The 16,348-nt window shown below is 39.4% G+C and overlaps 1 long non-coding RNA gene across 5 annotated transcripts in view; it reads left to right on the forward strand.

The window, feature by feature from the left end:
- Positions 1 to 770: 770 nt before the first annotated feature.
- The window catches only part of LOC138856186 (uncharacterized), a 69,382-nt gene continuing 53,804 nt past the window's right edge, over positions 771 to 16,348 (forward strand). The window contains exon 1 of one of the 5 annotated variants that reach the window (XR_011395258.1): positions 771 to 785. This is a non-coding gene — a long non-coding RNA (uncharacterized lncRNA). Of the gene's footprint in view, positions 796 to 1,495; positions 1,511 to 9,023; positions 9,039 to 16,200; positions 16,216 to 16,348 lie in introns of those variants that run through there. The other 4 variants (XR_011395263.1, XR_011395264.1, XR_011395257.1 and 1 more) reach the window with 4 other exon arrangements.

Raw genomic sequence — 16,348 nt, forward strand, 5'->3', positions numbered from 1 at the left:
TTTTTCTGCGCTTTGTTATTTCAGTATGAACTGTCACGTAAAGCGAGTAAAGTTGTATGTGAATGGGCCTTTATAGTTGGAGGTGTTGCCACCGTACCGTCATCCTATGGTATACAGTCGGTGGTGGTGAGATAAAAGCTCACTTCAGACGATCGATGGAAACTTTCACTTTGAGCGTTTTCAGTAACGCAAACTGCGCAGTATGCATGATGCAACCATTTCAAAATATCAAACCTGGTACCTTTGCCATAATTGAAACTTCGAAAAAGCATCATTGTTGTAATTGTTGCGTAAAACTTGCAACATTTGAAAAGTAGTTGTACCCAAATCAACTGTGTTAGCTTAAATATTATTGTAAGTTATTTATTTTAAATATAATTTGTATACTATTGTTTATAATCCGTTTGATTTCAAAACTATTCGGAATTAATAAATTTCTTTTTTTTTACACGATTCATTATCTTTTTCTACATGGCTAAATGACCACTCAATCCCCCCGCACCGTAAGACACTGTCACACTACACCAATTCACATCCACATCACCACACCTACTTACCATACATTCCACACCTACATACCATACATTCCACATCACTACACCATGCACCAACACGCACACAAATACAACTTAACACCGATCACACCACCATGAAGACATCAACAGATATATAAGCGACTAAAAGAAGGATCCCGCTTCCCTTTTTTCATCGACTCGCTAGCGATCAGTTCTTTGAGCACCCGCCTAAATCGACTCTCTTTCTTTTTAAATCATTATATGCTAACGGTGAGTGAAGGTAAAATTAACTTATTAGTTACTTAATTATGGTCCTTCGAGCCCTAGTGGACGGCACTATGGGTGTTTAAAAACAAAAAAAAAAAAAACCATTTATAAAAAAAAAACCTAAAATGAAAGGCTGTGAAATGGCCAAAAATAAGTGAAAAACAGAAAAAAACAATAAGAAGAAATACAGTGCAGTTACCAAAAAAGGAAAAAAAAAGCAAAATTACAGTAACGTAACAGTGTACGTGCAGTTACAAAAAAAGGAAAAAAAACACTTTAGTTTAAAACAAAGTGCTGTTACAAAAGAAAAATACATATGTACATATATAAGTGCAATAAGTGCAGAGCAGTGCATACACACACCCCTAGAATGCTGTTAAACGATAAAAAAATTGCAAAGTATAATTACTCATATGTACATATAAGTGCAAAATAAGTGCAGTGCAGTGCATATACACAACTCACTAGAATGCTGTTAAACAAAAAAAAAAATAATAAAAGCACAATAAATATTAAAAACACATAAAACAATAAAAATAACAAAACGGGCGCGAATCTTAATACAAAACATAAATCAAATAAGCGGGCGCGATACAAAATACATACCAATCAAAATACATATAAACCAACAGCGGGCGCGATACAAAAAACATATAATCCAACAGCTGGGACAACCAAACCTTATAACGTCCACGTTATATCTCCCACAACCCCTGCAGGAAATCAGAGTGAGTTGTATCGCTTCTTCTTAATGAGTATATTTACATGCATATATGTATGGCAAATTACGTTTTTTCCCCATATAAAAAACGAAATTAATATTTAAATATAACGGACACCAAACTGTCTCAATTTACGGTTTAATTTACGGAAAAAGCCGAAAACAGTTTGGTACATATTATATATATATCTCTACATATATATACATATATATATAGATATATATACGTGTATCGAAAAATAGGGTGATTTCCTTGTATGCTTACATTTGTGTATTAAAAACACACTTTACGTTTCCAACAACACACCAAAATATTTCAAGTATTCACTTGCAAACTTTTCCAGCAATACCCCTTACGCTTAACAAAGCAATAAGCAGGATTGCGTCAAACCAAGTAAGCTAAGGCAAATTGAGAACCTAACAGAAAACATAAAAAAAACAAGCAGCAATTTACATACATACATATATATATAGTTACAAAAATATATACATACGTACATACAATATAGCACATATTCATATGCACATATTCATTTTTACATATATATACTTAATCTAACAACAACCATATACATATATATCTGAAAATACATTTTATATAATTGCCAAGAGCAATACATATACATCCATCAATTCAATTTTATCTTTTAATATACGTGTACAAGATTATAAATTGATACGTATATATGTAAGTGCATATGTATCAGCTGATCCGCTTATAGGTATACCCTATAGGAATTACGGACAAATAATACATACACATAAAAATAAAAAATAAAATAGATGAACAATTTATTCAATAAATTGTTAAATTAAATTAAAAATAAATACGAACCGGTATCTATAACAACTGAATCCGGGTATTTCGGTTATTTATTTCAAATTAAGAACGCTAATTAACAAAAAAAAATTGTTTGCGGTTATACATATATACGAAAATTAATCTTAATTTTGTTCAAAGTGGAAAACTCTATTCACTAAAAAGAACTTTCGTTCACACATTTCTATATACAAAGAAATTTCCTGAATTATCCATCAGTCGACACTGAGGAATTTTGAATTTATTTCATACAATTTTTAAATGAGCTCAGACCCAAAAGAATCAAAAACATCTCAATTGTTAAAAGTACCAAAGATGATTTCAGATGATAAAAGTCCATGTACACCTGCAGAAGCTACCATGTACACCTGCAGAAGCTACACGATCAAAGCAAGGTGCTACAAAGCAAAAGAGGGGTAAAGACATTTTACTAACAATTACACTAAATTCATTTCGGAAAGTGACAGTTTAATAAGATACTGCACTAGATTCTCATCTTCGCCGATTCAGGACAATTCTGAATCGGTATAAGAAATCAAAAAGGAAAATCTTGATAATTTCTGGACACGTCTCCAAGCTGCATATGACGCAATAGTAGAATCTGACGACTCAGATCTACCTGAAAATTTTAAATCCTCGGCCAAGTACGAAAACTGCTTAGACCAGTTTGAAGAAACAAAAGCAATGATTTCGGATCAATTAAAATTAATTAAAGCCATAGCACATAGGATGTGGAGCAGACATCCGAGAGTAGAGCTGCCACAAATTCAATGTCAAGAGTCAAATTCAGGCATCCATCTCAAGGTGCCCACATGTGATACAAAAATCTTTCATAGTGGTTATCAACAATGACCGTCCTTCCGGGACATGTTTACAGCCGTTTACATAAACCACCCAAAATTAACAAATGCACAAAAATTGTATCACCTCCGATACAAAACAAAAGGTCAAGCAGGCGTCATAGTCAAATAGTTCGCACTAAATGACGATAATTTCAATCTGGCTTGGGAAGCTCTAAAAGCGAGATACGAAAATGAAAGAATATTGGTCGATAAACAAGTAACGATACTAATGAACTTGCCTAAAATTCAGAAAGAAACAAGTGATGAATTCATTAGACTACAATCCACTGTTTCTAATTGTTTGTCGGTTTTATCGACACAAAATATTCCCACAGACAGCTGGGACCCTATTCTGGTAAATATATGCACCGCGGCATTACCAGAAAAATCGTTACTTTTGTGGGAGCAATCGCTCTCATCTCGGAAAAAATGCCAACGTGGCAGCAAATGAAAGAATTTCTAACTACCCAATATGAAATAGCAGAAAGGGTAGACAAAAAACTAGTTAGAACTAAAAACGTTCAAAACGACCTCAATAGAAGCGTTAATAGACCCCAAACCAGTAGCAATAACCATTTAAATAGAATTTTTTCTTAAAAATCAATCGTTCACGTCCGAACAGTATAAACAAACGTCATGCGAACTGTGTACAGGAGGGCATAAACTTAAATCTTGCGATAAATTCAAAAAATTAAATATTGTCGAAAGGAACATTTTTGTGAGAACAAAAAGACTTTGTACAAATTGCCTATCACATGCACATACCCTTAAAGAGTGCGAAAGCAAATTTAATTGCGTTTATTGTCATAAACGACATCATTCAATGCTGCATTACAACACATTTTCCAGCTCACCTCCAAACAGCGCAAATATGAAAAGAGCCACTGGTTTAGTTGCAACAGCAAATCCCGAAGTGCGAAATCCCGAAAATTGCCAAGAAGCACCATGCAAAGGCATTAAAAACCCAAACGGTACACAGCGAAATTCAAAGTAGAGTACTACTACCGACAGCAGTCGTCTCCATCGAACACCGAGGAGAGCTGTTTAAACTTAGAGCCTTAATAGACCAAGGATCACAACGATCTTTCATAGCGTCTAGGGCTCAAAATAGGCTACAACTGCCAACAAAACTAGCCAATTTTGAAATCACGGGAATGGCCGGAAGAGTTGTCCAAAACTCATATAAAATCTGCCCCATTACCCTAATTTCCCCCCAAGCAGATAAGCACATACAAGCAGAAGCTATAGTCTTACCGCAACTTACAAATATGCTTCCTAGCTATGACATAAATAGCAAGCATTGGCAAAAGCTTTCACACCTAAAGCTAGCAGATCCCAACTGCAACACTCTTGCTCAAATAGATCTTCTATTAGGCAGCGATCTCATATCACAGATAATACTCGAGGGTATGGAGTAAATTTCAAATACACTATTGGCACATAACGGACACGTCGAAAAAATGTATAGGCAAATAGTCGTACATAAAGACGATCAAGATTTTCAGCGAATTATTTTCCGAAAATCTCCCAATAGTCCACTACGCGACTATAAACTTAAAACAGTTACCTTTGGCGTCAACTGTGCTCCATATTTAGCCATTCGAACACTCCACGAACTGGCAGAAAACACAAAATCAGAATTTCCAACCTCACTCCACGAACTGGCAGAAAACACAAAATCAGCAACCAAAGTGTTAAAAACACAAACATATGTAGACGATATCTTGTCTGGAAGTCACAGTCTTCCACAAGCATACGAGTCACTCTCACAAGTGGTAAAAGCCCTCAAAACCGCAGGGTTTCCGTTGAAAAAGATAACGGCGAACCACCCTAATATTTTAAAGGACATACCTAATGAAAATTTATTAGATACTAATTTCCTAAAATTCGAAAAGGAAAGTACAACAAAAACTCTGGGGATCCAATGGAATGCGATATCTGACCAGTTTTCATACACTACAGAGTCAATATCAGCATTATCCGCCATAAAAAACCCCAAATTTTATCCTATGTGGCAAAACTTTTCGACCCCACAGGATGGCTTTCGCCAATTATGATACAAGCCAAAATCCTAATACAAGAATTATGGTTAGATGGAACCGACTGGGACGAACAAGTAAAACCACTTCGTTTATGTGGAGCGCTACTACTAGCGTACAAACGCATTTAAACATGGCACAATATAAATTATATCTATGGTCCGATTCCGAAATTGTACTAGCCTGGTTAGAAAAACCACCACATGCATGGAAGACGTATATTTCCAACCGAACGTCTCAAATACTTGACCTAGTAGGATCAGCCACTTGGCGAAATGTAGCCAGTGCTGACAATCCTGCTGATCTAGGTACAAGAGGATGCAAACCCCTGCATCTTGCCACCACCACCCTCTGGTGGAATGGCCCCTGATGGTTAACAGAATCTCCGGATTCATGCGCAATGTTATTGGCCACAAAATTCGAAAAATCGACTCTTTTCACACAACAGTGGATGATACTGACATCCTCGAACGATTTTCATCGTATCCCCGAGCACTCAGGGTAATCGCTTAAATGCTCAAGTTCATAGAGCGACTCAAAATTAAACTTAAGGGAGTAACTTCATTACACTCCCAATGCGATACAGTGACGCACCTAGACTTACAAAAAGCAAAGGTCGCTCTTATCGGATCTACGCAAAGGCGCTACTTCAGCCGCGATATATCACTTTTGAGAGAATCAAAACCTATTGACAGGAGAAGTCCCCTCTTAGTTCTAAACCCATTCCTCGACACGAAAGGTCTTCTTCGTGTGAATGGTCGGCTTGCCAATTCAAGCCTAACGTATAACGAACGCCATCCCATAATTGTTCCAGAGAAGTCTCGACTTGCCACACTACTCATCAATTATATCCACATATTAATGCTTCATGCCGAACATCGCCTCATGCAACATATGGTCCGCCCGGAATTTTACATTCCCCGACTTAAGCCCCAAATAAAGAAGTGCATTTTCTTGTTCAAAATCTCTACCACGCACAAGCAAAAGATGTGAACACAGATTATGGCAGCACTTCCCCCGGAACGCTGCAACTTCGCTCTGCCTTTCTCCATCACAGGTGTCGACTTTGCTGGGCCTTTTCAAATAAAGGCGTCCATGTTAAGGTCTCCCACTCTGATGAAAGGCTATGTGGCTGTTTTTGTCTGTTTTACGACAAAAGCAGTGCACCTTGAGCTTTGTACTAACCTGACGAAGGAGGCTTTTCTTGCGGCATTTGCTCGCTTCGTCGGTCGACGCGGCTTTCCATTGAAGATCATGAGCGATAATGATAAAACAATTATTGGCGCTCAAAGAGCCACCGAAAAACAATGTGTGGACTTTATCAAACAAGTCTCACCTGAGATTGTACAAAAGTACGCGCCCCAAGGCATTAATTGGCAATTCATCCCCCCAAGCGCTCCTCATATGGGTGGTTTATGGGAATCAGCTGTAAAAATCTTCAAATCCCACTTCAGAAAAGTAGCTGGAAATTACAAATTCAATTACGAAGAAATCACGACATTATTAATTCGAATTGAAGCCGGTCTCAATTCACGGCCTTTTTCAATCCTTTCGCAAGATCCCTCCGATTTCACAGCCTTAACTCCAGGGCACTTTCTCAAAGGAACACCCATTCTGGCCATACCTGAGCCAGGCTTGGAGTCGCTATCCTTATTAAATCGCTGGGAAAGAATTAAAATTCTCCATCACGATTTCAGCCGTCGATGGAAAGAAGAATACATAAAGGATCTCCATAAACGATACCGTTGGAAGACTCCTGAACAAGCACCAAAACTTGGAGATTGTGTCATCATCCATGATGATTGTCTACCCCCTACCGAATGACGGCTTGGGCGCATTGAAAAGCTACATTACGGCTCCGACGGTCACATACCAGTGGTTGATCTTCGTACACAAGGCGGAATGCTAATCACACCGCTCGTGAAGCTATGCTTTCTCCCAACCGCCGATAATTGCGACACAGCAAATCGCAAACAATCAACCGATACTACCGCAATACAATAAAATAATCAAATCGAGAAGCAAAAAACCGAAAAACTCGTTAATAACCGTTAAAAATAACAAATAACTAATAAAAAAATGGTCGATCAATACGATGACCCATTCATGCCACATAACGTGGCACGAGCATCCATATCCTTTATATGACAAATCTGCATAATTAAACAACTCTTTCATACAGATTAACATGGATGTGGATACGCCAACTACTCCCACGCCAACTGTGCGGTCGGCTACCAACGTGCCACGCACGGGGCCTACCCCAACGCCCCGATCTGCAGCTGCAGCTGCCCCTGCAAGCGCATCTGCAACGACACCGATGTCAGCACCAATTCCTCGCGGTGGCACGCGACCTTCACCGACGCTATCATCGCCGCCTTCAGAGGCACCTCGTATACGATGTCCCATTTGTCGGCGCCCACATCGCCTGCAACATTGTGGGATTTTCAGAAGTATGCGACCATTGCAACGACAGCAAATTGCCCAGGCACACGGGCACTGTCTAAACTGCCTATCGCACACGCATGGGACTCAAGAGTGTGTGTCCACGGGTCTGTGCCAAATTTGCAGCAGACCACATCACACACTACTTCTTCGCATCTCGAGGCGCGACGTTGGTCGGCCACCTACTCTGCGAAGCTGCGCAACAGGACCTCGACCCTCAACTCGTGTGGTACACCCGCGGAATGTAACACCACGGCGTCGACAGCCTAGACCGCCACCACGTCGTTCCAATGGTCTGAGCAGCGTTGTGAAAACGTTACAACAGCTGCAGCGACTACTAGGCTAATAATTTGCCTAGGGGGGCCGGGATGGCTAAATGACCACTCAATCCCCCCGCACCGTAAGACACTGTCACACTACACCAATTCACATCCACTTCACCACACCTACTTACCATACATTCCACACCTACATACCATACATTCCACATCACTACACCATGCACCAACACGCACACAAATACAACTTAACACCGATCACACCACCATGAAGACATCAACAGATATATAAGCGACTAAAAGAAGGATCCCGCTTCCCTTTTTACATCGACTCGCTAGCGATCAGTTCTTTGAGCACCCGCCTAAATCAAGTCTCTTTCTTTTTTAATTATTATTTGCTAACGGTGAGTGAAGGTAAAATTAACTTATTAGTTACTTAATTATGGTCCTTCGAGCCCTAGTGGTCGGCACTATGGGTGTTTAAAAAACAAAAACAAAACCTAAAGTGAAAGGCTGTGAAATGGCCAAAAATAAGTGAAAAACAGGAAAAAACAATAAGAAGAAATACAGTGCAGTTACCAAAAAAGGAAAAAAAAAAAGCAAAATTACAGTAACGTAACAGTGTACGTGCAGTTACAAAAAAAGTAAAAGAAACGCTTTAGTTTAAAACAAAGTGCTGTTGCAAAAGAAAAATACATATGTACATATATAAGTGCAATAAGTGCAGTGCAGTGCATATACACACATCACTAGAATGCTGTTAAACGATAAAAAAATTGCAAAGTATAATTACTCATATGTACATAGAAGTGCAAAATAAGTTCAGTGCAGTGCATATACACAACTCACTTGAATGCTGTTAAACAAAAAAAAAATAATAAAAGCACAATAAATATTAAAAACACATACAACAATAAAAATAACAAAACGGGCGCGAATCTTAATACAAAACATAAATCAAATAAGCGGGCGCGATACAAAATACATACCAATCAAAATACATATAAACCAACAGCGGGCGCGATACAAAAAACATATAACCCAACAGCTGGGACAACCAAACCTTATAACGTCCACGTTATATCTCCCACAAACCCTGCAGGAAATCAGAGTGAGTTGTATCGCTTCTTCTTAATGAGTATATTTATATGTATATATGTATGGCAAATTACGTTTTTCCCCCATATAAAAAACGAAATTAATATTTAAATATAACGGACACCAAACTGTCTCAATTTACGGTTTAATTTACGGAAAAAGCCGAAAACAGTTTGGTACATATTATATATATATCTCTACATATATATACATATATATATAGATATATATACGTGTATCGAAAAATAGGGTGATTTCCTTGTATGCTTACATTTGTGTATTAAAAACACACTTTACGTTTCCAACAACACACCAAAATATTTCAAGTATTCACTTGCAAACTTTTCCGGCAATACCCCTTATGCTTAACAAAGCAATAAGCAGGATTGCGTCAAACCAAGTAAGCTAAGGCAAATTGAGAACCTAACAGAAAACATAAAAAAAAACAAGCAGCAATTTACATACATACATATATATATAGTTACAAAAATATATACATACGTACATACAATATAGCACATATTCATATGCACATATTCATTTTTACATATATATACTTAATCTAACAACAACCATATACATATATATCTGAAAATACATTTTATATAATTGCCAAGAGCAATACATATACATCCATAAATTCAATTTTATCTTTTAATATACGTGTACAAGATTATAAATTGATACGTATATATGTAAGTGCATACGGTAAAATATCGGCACATTACCAATTGCAATTTCTCGCTCTTCCCGCACAGCGTTCATACATCTATGTATACATACATTTTACGAGAATACCTGCGGTCAATTATTCTCCTTTTCGCGGTCTTTTCGCACTGCGTAGATATATATATACATACCATAATTGTTCAATTAAATTAAAAATAAATATGAGCCGGTATCTTTAACAACTGCATCCGGGTATTTCAGTTATTTATTTCAAATTAAGAACGCTAATTAACAAAAAAAAAAATTTTTGCGGTTATACATATATACGAAAATGAATCTTAATTTTGTTTAAAGTGGAAAACTCTATTCCCTAAAAAGAACTTTCGTTCACACATTTCTATATACAAAGAAATTTCCTAAATTATCCATCAGTCGACACTGAGGAATTTTGAATTTATTTCATACAATTTTTAAATGAGCTCAGACCCAAAAGAATCAAAAACATCTCAGTTGTTAAAAGTACCAAAGATGATTTCAGATGATAAAAGTCCATGTACACCTGCAGAAGCTACACGCTCAAAGCAAGGTGCTACAAAGCAAAAGAGGGTAAAGACATTTTACTAACAATTACACTAAATTCATTTCGGAAAGTGACAGTTTAACAAGAAACATCTTCGCCGATTCAGGGCAATTCTGAATCGGTATTAGAAATCAAAAAGGAAAATCTTGATAATTTCTGGACACGTCTCCAAGCTGCATATGACGCAACAGTAGAATCTGACGACTCAGATCTACCTGAAAATTTTAAATCCTCGGCCAAGTACGAAAACTGCTTAGACCAGTTTGAAGAAACAAAAGCAATGATTTCGGATCAATTAAAATTAATTAAAGCCATAGCACATAGGATGTGGAGCAGACATCCGAGAGTAGAGCTGCCACAAATTCAATGTCAAGAGTCAAATTCAGGCATCCATCTCAAGGTGCCCACATGTGATACAGAAATCTTTCATGGTGGTTATGAACAATGTCCGCCCTTCCGGGACATGTTTACAGCCGTTTACATAAACCACCCAAAATTAACAAATGAACAAAAATTGTATCACCTCCGATACAAAACAAAAGGTCAAGCAGGCGTCATAGTCAAATAGTTCGCACTAAATGACGATAATTTCAATCTGGCTTGGGAAGCTCTAAACGCGAGATACGAAAATGAAAGAATATTGGTCGATAAACAAGTAACGATACTAATGAACTTGCCTAAAATTCAGAAAGAAACAAGTGATGAATTTATTAGACTACAATCCACTGTTTCTAATTGTTAGTCGGAAAAATCGTTACTTTTGTGGGAGCAATCGCTCTCATCTCGGAAAAAATGCCTACGTGGCAGCAAATGAAAGAATTTCTAACTACCCAATATGAAATAGCAGAAAGGGTAGACAAAAAACTAGTTAGAACTAAAAACGTTCAAAACGACCTCAATAGAAGCTTTAATAGACCCCAAACCAGTAGCAATAACCATTTAAATAGAATTTTTTTTTTTAAATCAATCGTTCACGTCCGAACAGTATAAACAAACGTCATGCGAACTGTGTACAGGAGGGCATAAACTTAAATCTTGCGATAAATTCAAAAAATTAAATATTGTCGATAGGAACATTTTTGTGAGAACAAAAAGACTTTGTACAAATTGCCTATCACATGCACATACACTTAAAGAGTGCGAAAGCAAATTTAATTGCGTTTATTGTCATAAACGACATCATTCAATGCTGCATTACAACACATTTTCCAGCTCACCCCCAAACAGCGCAAATATGAAAAGAGCCACTGGTTTAGTTGCAACAGCAAATCCCGAAGTGCGAAATCCCGAAAATTGCCAAGAAGCACCATGCAAAGGCATTAAAAACCCAAACGGTACACAGCGAAATTCAAAGTAGAGTACTACTACCGACAGCAGTCGTCTCCATCGAACACCGAGGAGAGCTGCTTAAACTTAGAGCCTTAATAGACCAAGGATCACAACGATCTTTCATAGCGTCTAGGGCTCAAAATAGGCTACAACTGCCAACAAAACTAGCCAATTTTGAAATCACGGGAATGGCCGGAAGAGTTGTCCAAAACTCAAATAAAATCTGCCCCATTACCCTAATTTCCCCCCAAGCAGATAAGCACATACAAGCAGAAGCTATAGTCTTACCGCAACTTACAAATATGCTTCCTAGCTATGACATAAATAGCAAGCATTGGCAAAAGCTTTCACACCTAAAGCTAGCAGATCCCAACTGCAACACTCCTGCTCAAATAGATCTTCTATTAGGCAGCGATCTCTTACCACAGATAATACTAGAGGGTATGGAGAAAATTTCAAATACACTATTGGCACAAAATACTATTTTTGGTTGGATCCTAAGTGGACTAGTTACGGAACCAGTTACCACTATGACCACTCAAGTTGAGGAATACCTCAATTCACAATTGAAAAAATTTTGGGAGTTAGAAGAGCTCCTCCCCATATCAATCACAACCCCTGAAGATCAGTATTGTGAAGACTTTTACAAAGCCACAACTACTAGATCAGTATGTATAGGCAAATAGTCGTACATAAAGACGATCAAGATTTTCAGCGAATTATTTTCCAAAAATCTCCCAATAGTCCACTACGCGACTATAAACTTAAAACAGTTACCTTTGGCGTCAACTGTGCTCCATATTTAGCCATTCGAACACTCCACGAACTGGCAGAAAACACAAAGTCAGAATTTCCTCTGGCAACCAAAGTGTTAAAAACACAAACATATGTAGACGATATCTTGTCTGGAAGTCACAGTCTTCCACAAGCATACGAGTCACTCTCACAAGTGGTAAAAGCCCTCAAAACCGTAGGGTTTCCGTTGAAAAAGATAACGGCGAACCACCCTAATATTTTAAAGGACATACCTAATGAAAATTTGTTAGATACTAATTTCCTAAAATTCGAAAAGGAAAGTACAACAAAAACTCTGGGGATCCAATGGAATGCGATATCTGACCAGTTTTCATACACTACAGAGTCAATATCAGCATTATCCGCCATAACAAAACCCCCAATTTTATCCTCTGTGGCAAAACTTTTCGACCCCGCAGGATGGCTTTTGCCAATTATGATACAAGCCAAAATCCTAATACAAGAATTATGGTTAGATGGAACCGACTGGGACGAACAAGTAAAACCACTTCGTTTAGAAAAGTGGTCCCAGTTTGCGAGCAATCTAAACGATATCTCACAGATACAAATCCCACGATGGGTAAATTATGCCCCAGAGCACAAAGTCGAACTACACGGCTTCTGTGACGCTTCTGAAAAGGCATATTGCGCAACTATATATGTTCGCACACAAAACGACACTGCGACCACATGCCACTTACTAGTAGCACAAGCAAAAGTGGCTCCTTTAAAAACAATAAGTCTGCCACGACTTGAATTATGTGGAGCGCTACTACTAGCCAAACTCGTGTCCATCGTACAAACGCATTTAAACATGGCACAATATAAATTATATCTATGGTCCGATTCCGAAATTGTACTAGACTGGTTAGAAAAACCACCACATGCATGGAAGACGTATATTTCCAACCGAACGTCTCAAATACTTGACCTAGTAGGATCAGCCACTTGGCGGCATGTAGCCAGTGCTGACAATCCTGCTGATCTAGGTACAAGAGGATGCAAACCCCTGCATCTTGCCACCACCACCCTCTGGTGGAATGGCCCCCGATGGTTAACAGAATCTCCCGATTCTTGGCCACAATCGCCCATGCGCAATATAATTGCCCCAGAAATTCGAAAAATCGACTCTTTTCACACAACAGTGGATGATACTGACATCCTCGAACGATTTTCATCGTATCCCCGAGCACTCAGGGTAATCGCTTAAATGCTGAAGTTCATAGAGCGACTCAAAATTAAACTTAAGGGAGTAACTTCATTACACTCCCAATGCGATACAGTGACGCACCTAGACTTACAAAAAGCAAAGGTCGCTCTTATCGCATCTACGCAAACGCGCTACTTCAGCCGCGATATATCACTTTTGAGAGAATCAAAACCTATTGACAGGAGAAGTCCCCTCTTAGTTCTAAACCCATTCCTCGACACAAAAGGTCTTCTTCGTGTGAATGGTCGGCTTGCCAATTCAAGCCTAACGTATAACGAACGCCATCCCATAATTGTTCCAGAGAAGTCTCGACTTGCCACACTACTCATCAATTATATCCACATATTAATGCTTCATGCCGAACATCGCCTCATGCAACATATGGTCCGCCAGGAATTTTACATTCCCCGACTTAAGCCCCAAATAAAGAAGTGCATTTTCTTGTTCAAAATCTGTACCACGCACAAGCAAAAGATGCGAACACAGATTATGGCAGCACTTCCCGCGGAACGCTGCAACTTCGCTCTGCCTTTCTCCATCACAGGTGTCGACTTTGGGCCTTTTCAAATAAAGGCGTCCATGTTAAGGTCTCCCACTCTGATGAAAGGCTATGTGGCTGTTTTTGTCTGTTTTACGACAAAAGCAGTGCACCTTGAGCTTTGTACTAACCTGACGAAGGAGGCTTTTCTTGCGGCATTTGCTCGCTTCGTCGGTCGACGCGGCTTTCCATCGAAGATCATGAGCGATAATGGTAAAACAATTATTGGCGCTCAAAGAGCCATCGAAAAACAATGTGTGGACTTTATCAAACAAGTCTCACCTGAGATTGTACAAAAGTACGCGCCCCAAGGCATTAATTGGCAATTCATCCCCCCAAGCGCTCCTCATATGGGTGGTTTATGGGAATCAGCTGTAAAAATCTTCAAATCCCACTTCAAAAAAGTAGCTGGAAATTACAAATTCAATTACGAAGAATTCACGACATTATTAATTCGAATTGAAGCCGTTCTCAATTCACGGCCTTTTACAATCCTTTCGCAAGATCCCTCCGATTTCACAGCCTTAACTCCAGGGCACTTTCTCAAAGGAACACCCATTCTGGCCATACCTGAGCCAGGCTTGGAGTCGCTATCCTTATTAAATCGCTGGGAAAGAATTAAAATTCTCCATCACGATTTCAGCCGTCGATGGAAAGAAGAATACATAAAGGATCTCCATAAACGATACCGTTGGAAGACTCCTGAACAAGCACCAAAACTTGGAGATTGTGTCATCATCCATGATGATTGTCTACCCCCTACCGAATGACGGCTTGGGCGCATTGAAAAGCTACATTACGGCTCCGACGGTCACATACCAGTGGTTGATCTTCGTACACAAGGCGGAATGCTAATCACACCGCTCGTGAAGCTATGCTTTCTCCCAACCGCCGATAATTGCGACACAGCAAATCGCAAACAATCAACCGATACTACCGCAATACAATAAAATAATCAAATCAAGAAGCAAAAAACCGAAAAACTCGTTAATAACCGTTAAAAATAACAAATAACTAATAAAAAAATGGTCGATCAATACGATGACCCACTCATGCCACATAACGTGGCACGAGCATCCATATCCTTTATATGACAAATCTGCATAATTAAACAACTCTTTCATACAGATTAACATGGATGTGGATACGCCAACTACTCCCACGCCTGTGCGGTCGGCTACCAACGTGCCACGCACGGGGCCTACCCCAACGCCCCGATCTGCAGCTGCAGCTGCCCCTGCAAGCGCATCTGCAACGACACCGATGTCAGCACCAATTCCTCGCGGTGGCACGCAACCTTCACCGACGCTATCATCGCCGCCTTCAGAGGCACCTCGTATACGATGTCCCATTTGTCGGCGCCCACATCGCCTGCAACATTGTGGGATTTTCAGAAGTATGCGACCATTGCAACGACAGCAAGTTGCCCAGGCACACGGGCACTGTCTAAACTGCCTATCGCACACGCATGGGACTCAAGAATGTGTGTCCACGGGTCTGTGTCAAATTTGCAGCAGACCACATCACACACTACTTCATCGCATCTCGAGGCGTGACGTTGGTCGGCCACCTACTCTGCGAAGCCGCGCAACAGGACCTCGACCCTCAACTCGTGCGGTACACCCGCGGAATGTAACACCACAGCGACACCGCCTAGACCGCCACCACGTCGTTCCAATGGTCTGAGCAGCGTTGTGGAAACGTTACAACAGCTGCAGCGACTACTAGGCTAATAATTTGCCTAGGGGGGCCGGGATGGCTAAATGACCACTCAATCCTCCCGCACCGTAAGACACTGTCACACTACACCAATTCACATCCACTTCACCACACCTACTTACCATACATGCCACACCTACATACCATACATTCCACATCACTACACCATGCACCAACACGCACACAAATACAACTTAACACCGATCACACCACCATGAAGACATCAACAGATATATAAGCGACTAAAAGAAGGATCCCGCTTCCCTTTTTACATCGACTCGCTAGCGATCAGTTCTTTGAGCACCCGCCTAAATCAAGTCTCTTTCTTTTTTAATTATTATTTGCTAACGGTGAGTGAAGGTAAAATTAACTTATTAGTTACTTAATTATGGTCCTTCGAGCCGTAGTGGACGGCACTATGGGTGTTTAAAAAAAAAAAAAAACCTAAAGTGAAAGGCTGTGAAATGGCCAAAAATAAGTGAA

This window comes from Bactrocera oleae, chromosome 3, assembly GCF_042242935.1.
Source record: "Bactrocera oleae isolate idBacOlea1 chromosome 3, idBacOlea1, whole genome shotgun sequence".
Taxonomy (NCBI): Eukaryota; Metazoa; Arthropoda; class Insecta; order Diptera; family Tephritidae; genus Bactrocera; species Bactrocera oleae.